Below are 8,417 nucleotides of genomic sequence, written 5' to 3'. Positions count from 1 at the left end.
TACTACTGACCCAACACTGATTGATGCTGCCTATCCACTGACCTGGCCTGATTGGGATTATAATACTGCAGAAGGTAAGGGGAGGCTTCTGGTTTACTGCCAGGCTCTGTTGGCAGGCCTCAAAGCGGCTGCTCGTAGGCCAACTAATTTGGCAAAGGTATATGATATTAGTCAGGAACTAAATAAAAGCCCAGCTGCATTCTTGGAGCAAATAACAGATACCTTCCACAGGTACACTCCATTAGACCTGGAGGCCAAAGATAATTTAACAGCAATGGCCATGTCGGCTCTGGATATAAAGAAAAAGCTCCAAAGAGTGGAGAGACTGGGTGAAAAGAGCTTAAGGGACTTAACTGTGGTCAAGAAAGTGTACAATAATAGGGATAGTGTAGAGAGGATAGTGCAGAGGAAAAACAGATAAAGGCAGAAAGGAGGCAGAACAAGGACCTGGCAAGGATCCTGCTGGCTGCCACTGTGGATCCAGAGGACCGGCGGAGGCATCTGAGACAGATAGCGTCAGGGAAAGGAGGTAAGGAAAACTTTCAGAAAAGAGGGCAACCTTGACTAGGGAAAAATCAGTGTGCATATTGTAAAGAAGATGGCCATTGGGCTAGAGAATGCCCCAATAAGAAAAGCCCCACCAAAGTACTCAACCTTGGGATGAAAGATAGTAACTAGGGTAGATGGGGTTTGGCCCCCCCTCCCCGAACCTGGGTAACCCTAAAGGTGGAGGGGAAACCCACCAGTTTTTTGGTGGATACAGGAGCCCAACACTCAGTGCTCCTCAAGCCCGATGGCCCCCTGTTAAACAAAGTATCATGGGTCCAGGGGGTCACGGGAATGAAACAATATCCATGGACTACCCAAAGAACAGTGGACTTGGGAATGGGCCAGGTATCCCATTCTTTTATGGTCATACCAGAATGCCCATACCCCTTGCTGGGTCAGGATCTGTTGACAAAATTAGGAGCCCAGATACATTTCTCATCAGAAGGCACCCTAATATTAGACAAATCAGGAGAGCCCATCCATGTGTTGACCACTACCTTGATAGATGAATACCGTTTATACAAACCCACCCTGACACCAGATTCGGCCATTGAGGCCTGGATGGAGAGATTCCCCTCAGCATGGGCCGAAACCAGAGGATTGGGGTTAGCTAAACAAGGAGCTCTAATCTTTGTGGAACTAAAACCAGGAGTTAATCCAGTCAGAATTCGTCAGTATCCAACATGCTTGGAGGCCTGATTGGGCATCACTCCTCATATCAGGAAATTATTGGACTCAGGGGTTTTAAGGCCCTGTCAGTCAGCATGAAACACCCCCCTGCTGCCAGTAAAGAAGCCCCATTCCAATGATTATAGGCTGGTGCAGGATCTGCGGAAAGTGAACAAACGGGTGATGGACATTCACCCTACAGTGCCTAATCCTTATACTTTATTAAGTGCACTCCTGACAGAACATCAATGGTATACAGTTCTAGATTTAAGAGATGCCTTCTTTAGCCTTCCCTTAGCCCCAAAGAGTCAAGACTATTTTGCCTTTGAATGGTATGACCCGGAAAAAGGACTTAATGGGCAATTAACGTGGACTAGGCTTCCCCAAGGGTTCAAAAACTCACCAACCATTTTTGATGAGGCATTACATGAGGATCTGGGTGAATATCAGGCTCAGCATCCCCACCTCAATCTCTTTCAGTATGTGGATGACTTACTTGTGGCAGCAGACAGCCAAGAGGCTTGCACAGACAACACAGAACACCTGCTGCAGACATTGGGAAGCCTGGGCTATCGGGCCTCTGCTAAAAAGGCCCAACTATGCAAACAACAAGTCCAATACTTGGGCTATATATGCAAAGAAGGTACGTGCTGGCTCTCTGATGCCTGAAAAGAAACTGTCCTCAGGATACCTACCCCGAGGAGCCCACGCCAAGTATGAGAGTTCCTAGGGTCTGCCAGGTTCTGCAGGTTATGGATACCAGGTTTTGCTGAGATTGTTAAGCCCCTATATGAAGCCACTAAGGAAAGGCCAGGAAAATTTTCCTGGACAGAAGCTCACCAACAATCATTTGAGGCATTAAAACTGGCCCTATTGTCTGCCCCTGCCCTCAGGCTACCTGATGTGACTAAACCATTCCACTTGTTTGTGGATGAAAACAAGGGTGTGGCCAAGGGAGTTTTGACCCAACCTATCGGTCCATGGCACCATCCTGTAGCTTATTTGTCTAAAAAACTGGACCCAGTGGCTGCAGGCTGGCCCCCATGTCTCCACATTATTGCTGCCGTAGCACTACAGGTAAAAGATGCTGACAAAATGACTTCAGGCCAGAACTTGACCATCACCACACCACATGCAATTGAAGGAGTTTTAAAGCAGCCCCCGGACAGATGGCTAAGTAATGCCTGTATAACTCATTATCAGGCATTACTTCTTAATCCTGCTAGAATCACCTTCCAGGTACTAGTTGCCCTGAACCCAGCCATGCTCTTGCTGGACCCAGACTTGGATGCCCCCCTGCATGATTTTCCTGGAATCCTTGCCCATGTCCACAGTACCCAATCAGATTTGAGAGATACATTATCTGATGCTAAAGTAACCTGGTTCACTGACGGGAGCAGCTTTGTCCAGGATGGCAAGAGGTATGCAGGGGCGGCTGTAGTATCATTAAACAGCATCATTTGGGGAGAGCCTCTGCCCACTGGTACTTCGCCCAAAAGGCTGAACTTATTGCCATAACTAAGGCACTGGTATTGGGAAAGGACAAAAAGCTTAATGTGTATATGGACAGCTGATATACCTTTGCCACTGCGCACGTTCATGGGGCAATATATCAGAAATGGAGCTTATTAACGGCAGAGAGAAAGACTGGCAAAAATAAAGAAGAAATCCTAACATTGCTGAAGGCTCTCTGGCTGCCAAAGAAATTGGCAATTATCCACTGCCCAGGTTATCAAAAAGGGACGATCTGATTTCCCAAGGAAACAATTGAGTGGATCAGGCAACTAAACAAGCTGCCCTCCAAACTGACTCAATCTTGGTCACCACACTAGTTGACTCAGGTGACCCAAACCTCCCCAAAAAGCCCAAATACACTGAGGAGGACCTGAAATGGATAAAGGGACTGCCGAGGACCCAATGCCTGGAAGGATGGTGGAGGTCAGCAGAAGGAAAGCTGATCCTCTCAGAAAAATTAAAAAAAAAAAAACAAATGTTGGCAAAAATAGACCATTCTTCCCACATGGGCATCAAGAGGATGCAGGACTTAATTTGACATGCCAAAGTAAAAATCAAGGACACCAATTTAAAGATTAAAGACGTTGTCAATGGCTGTAAAGCTTGCCAACTCACTAATGCGGTGCCAAATATTAAAAACCCAGGAATCAGGCTTTGAGGGAAAAAACCTGGAGCCTATTGGAAAATGGATTTCACTGAGGTAAAACCTGACAGGTACAGATACCATTATTTGCTAGTCTTTGTAGATACTTTTTCAGGATGGACTGAAGACTTCCCTACTAAACGTGAAATGGCTCAAATGGTGGTGAAGAAACTGTTGGAAGACATCCTCCCCAGGTATGGCTTTCCACAGATGATAGGGTCAGATAATGGACCAGCTTTTGTGTCCAAGGTAAGTCAGAGTCTGACCGCAGTTCTGGGGATTGATTAAAAACTACATTGTGCTTATAGACCCCAGAGTTCAGGACAGGTTAAAAAAAAATAAATAAAACTCTGAAAGAGACCTTAACTAAATTGACCTTAGAGACTGGCAGTGACTGGGTGACTCTCCTTCCATTTGCACTCTATCGAGTGCGTAACTCCCCTTACCAGATGGGATTAACCCCCTTTGAGATTATATTTAAAATGTCCTTCCCATTATTCCTAACCTCCAGGCAGAAAAGATTACTAAATTTAAAGATCGGCACCTGCTGAACAACCTCAGGGAAGTTCAATGGTTCCATAAACATGTATGGCCTAAACTACATGCTCTTTATGAGACAGGACCCCCTCCAGAACCTCATCAATATTGACCTAGTAACTGGGTCTACATTAAGAGGCATCGGCAAGGATCCTTAGAGCCACAGTGGAAGGGGCCCTATGTCATCCTACTGACCACCCCCACAGCCCTCAAAATGGATAGTGTAGCACCATGGATCCACCACACACATACGGCCAGCTGACCCATTCATCATAGAGGACCGAGCATCTCCAGCTTCAGGATGGAGAGTTTCAAAGGACCCCAACAATCCGCTCAAGCTAAAGCTCACCCGATTTTCAAACTGTTGACTGTATATACTCTGTTCCCCGTCATAGCCACTCCTGTTCTGGGAAGCCCACATCAACCTATAAATCTGACTTGGGTCCTCCAAGATGTAATAGGAGGTAATATTTTGTTTCAGATCTTCCAAGTAGCGCCTCTGGCTATTTGGTTCCCAACTCTGCACTTCCATTTAGATGCCTTCTTTGATTTCAATCCTAAGGGAGGCGCACATCCTCATGCTCTAACTCTCCAGGCCCATACAGAAAACCAGGCTGGTTCTATGTTTTCCCAGGGCCTGGAACTCCAAAATACAAGTCCCAGAGAAACAGGTGTGGAGAGGATAGTGCTACTTATTGCACTCAATGGGGTTATAAAACAACGGGACACATATGATGGACTCCCCCCCGAGGGAGGAGATCTTATTAAGGTAACATGGGAGCAACCGATACCCACTAATCCTCATAAAAACGGTAGGCTCAATATTAGTTTTACTGAAAAAAATAAAAAGAGAGAGAGAGCCACCAGCTGAAGAGTGAAAAAAATTTGGTAAATAAGACTTTATGTGGGCTGGACCAAAGCAGATCCAGGAACTTTATTCTCTATTCAATTAAGAGTAAAAGTTCCTCAGTACCAGACCCGTTTGGTCCCCTTGGGACCAGGTGCTGTTTTAAAGGTCACCCCAGAATCAACTTTGTCAACCACAGCAGCCCCTTCAAATAAGAGTTATTCTGACAGCCATGGCCTTCTTATAGGCGACACTGACCCGCTTTGGTCACTAATGGTCCAGACTTACCAGGTACTCAATGATACCAGGCCAGACCTCACCTCATCATACTGGTTATGTTATTCATCAAGGTCCCCATACTATGAGGGAATTGCATTCATAGGAAACATCACCCTAGCACTGGATCAAGGCAGCTGTAGATGGGCTCAGCAGGAAGGAATCAGGCTTATGTTACAAGATGTTTCAGGATGAGGGCTGTGTATAGGCAAGCCCCCTCATGAGTACACTGCCCTATGCAACCAGACTCTGCCAGCACTGGCCAATAACTCATACTTGATACCACCAGATCAAGGATGGTGGACATGTACTTCGGGATTAACCCCATGTGTCCATTCTAAAGTTCTTAATCAATCATCAGATTTTTGTGTTTTAGTACAACTAATCCCTAGAATTATTTATCACTCAGACCAGGATATAAAAGGACCCCTTCACCATAATCGCCAGAAAGAGAAGTTGTTATTGCCATCACCCTATCCATTCTTCTGGGATTGGGACTGGCAGGAGCAGGTATGGAATTTCAGCTTTGACCTTACAAAGCCAAAACTACCATAGCCTTAGAGCTGCAATAGGTGCAGACATCCAGAACTTAGAAAAGTCTATCTCCCATCTACAAGAATCCCTAACCTCCTTGGCAGAAATGGTTCTGTAGAATAGGAGAGGCCTAGACCTGTTCTTACATAAGGGAGGCCTCTGTGCTGCCCTTAAAAAAGAGTGTTGTTTTTATGTAGATCACTCTGGGGTCGTCAAAGAATCTCTGACCAAGGTTAAAAAAAGTCTGGCTCAAAGACAAAACAAATATAGAGCTAAACAAAGATGGTTTAAATCCTGGTTCAATAGCTCCCCTTGGTTGACCACTTTAATTTCAACCTTACTCAGACCCCTCCTCATTCTGATTATGCTCTTGACTTTTGGGCCTTGCATTTTAAATTGGTAGCTTTTATAAAAGAACGGCTGGGAGCTATACAGCTAATGGTAATGCGAACCCACTATCAGTCCCTCCAGAGTCTGGGTGATAAAAAACATGAGATGAGGGAGCGCCCATGATTGGGCCCCCAAGGTACTAGTCAGAGGGTGGAATAAGAGACCTGAGTGACTCCATCTTGGATAAAACCTCCATGGGACTGACCCAGCCCTGAGCCCTGTTCCAAGAAAAGCCGCAATACTTGGAAAAGATAGAGAACAACTCCCCCTCGAACGGTCAATTAACCAGGGACAGGAAAGTACTAAAAGTCCAGATGTCTTTTCAGATTTCCTGAAGCCAGCAGTTTATGGTTTGGCACTGGGCTGCAACCAATCAGATGTTTGCCAGGCTGGAGAACCCTTACTCCCCTACTTGCTGAATTTGCTAAAATAAACCTATAAAAACTTCTGTCTCCCAAAGCAAGGGGTCTCACATCTGAGATCCGCTGAGTCGGTGACAGAGTGGGCCCAAGCTTAAGCTTGCAACAATAAAAGAACCTTTGTGTGTTTGCATCGGTCGGCTCCTTGGTGGTCTTTGGGGGGTCTCGCGAACTGGGCACAACAAAACAAACATGTCCAAAGCCTATAGATGGTGAAGTCTAGAGATCCCTCAAGAAGTCCAGAAACTCCACCCATACACACAGAGCTACCAGCCAACCTTTGAGTCCATTGTCATTTGCTATTAACAGAAAGCCACCAAGTACATGAGATACCTTCCAGTTGGGCAAGAAGGGATGAAAGAAAACAAACTTGAGAGAAAAAAAAATGGCTGTCACCTCCCTCTCTAGGCCCTGAAAAGACCCTTTATACATTTCCCCCACTCTCTAGCAACTGGGCTATTCACAGAAACCTCCACACAGTTTTGGATCTGAAGAAAGAGATATGAGGCAGGGCAGAGGGGAATGGATCCTCCAGCCACCAGCCAACCACACTCTAGGGTAGATTTGCGTGCAGTCTTGATCCCTAATGTCCTCAGTTCCCAATGTGGGGTGTGTGTGTGTGTGTGTGTGTGTGTGTGTGTGTGTGTGTGTGTGTTTCTAGAAAAGGGGATGCCCATCTGCGGTGTAGGTATGTGCCAGGTCAGAGGGCAACATCTGGTGTCATCCCAGGAACCATCCAGCTTGTGTTTTGAGACAAGGTCTCTCACTAGCCTGGGGCTCAGCAATTCTGCTAGGCTTATGTTTTGAGACAAGGTTTCTCACTAGCCTGGGGCTCAGCAATTCTCCTAGGCTGGCTAGTTTGCCAAGCCCAGGGATCCAGACCGTCTCCACCTCCCTATTGTTGGGCCTACAAGTACACATACACCACCATACACAGCCTTTTACCTGGGTGCTAGGGAATGAACTCAGGCCCTCATGGGGCCTTACTGACTAAGCCATCTCCCCAACTCAGTTCCTTCCCTTTTTAATAAACTGGTTGTCATATCTTCCTGGAAATCATGCAAATCACACAATAGCTTGCCATAAATTCTGTGCTTTTAAATAAGCCAGAATCTGATTCAGTGCCTGGCCATGCGGTATCTGTCTCAGCTGATACCCAAATGACACCACTAAGTGAAAATGTAATATAATATTTATGGTATAATTTAAATAAAAATAAAAGCTTCACACAAAACAATGATTACAGCTAATTTTCTTCTCTTCTTTTAACTATTCTGTATTTTCTAATTATCATACAGTATGTATGCATACATAGACTAATGCTAAAATGTGATTAATGATTGATAAATACATTCCCTTGCCATCACAGTCTCCTAGAAGTTGACTCTCAGAAAAAAATTTGCATGCAGAAAATTGACTAGGGAATTCTCAACACTTGTGAGAAAGTAGAGACCCAGAACCAGTCCAAATAAGAAGTTGAATTATGATACAGTCACAAAGACCTCCACCTACAGGAGGGACTCTGGACTTGAGCGGACCCTGCTATCTTTCTGAACCAGGTAATAAAGCCAAAGCTTAATCCTTGCATAAACAGGCCACTATATATGGCCTATCCCTAATCTTGAGCAAAGCAGATCTTTTTAGCTGAAGACATATCTTAGAAAAGAGTTTGGCAAAGAACTTGCAACTGGGGGCTGGAGAGACGGCTCAGCAGTTAAGAGCACTGGTTGCTCTTGCAGAGGACCCAGGGTTCAGTTCCCAGCACCCACACAGTGACTAACAATCCCCTGTAGCTCCAGTCCCAGGATATCTGATACCCTCTTCTGGCCTCTGTAGGTATTTCATTTGCTTGGTGCACTTATAGACAGGCAGGTAAAACACTCATATACATAAAAATAAATAGATGATAGATGATAGATAGATAGATAGATAGATAGATAGATAGATAGATAGATAGATAGATTAGACAGACATAGATAGATGATAGATAGACATAGATAGATGATAGATAGATAGATAGATAGATAGATAGATAGAT

This window comes from Nannospalax galili, unplaced genomic scaffold (assembly GCF_000622305.1).
Source record: "Nannospalax galili isolate Female #2095 unplaced genomic scaffold, S.galili_v1.0 scaffold32, whole genome shotgun sequence".
Lineage (NCBI taxonomy): Eukaryota > Metazoa > Chordata > Mammalia > Rodentia > Spalacidae > Nannospalax > Nannospalax galili.
The sequence above is the reverse complement of the archived record's forward strand: the minus strand, read 5'-3'. Positions refer to the sequence as shown.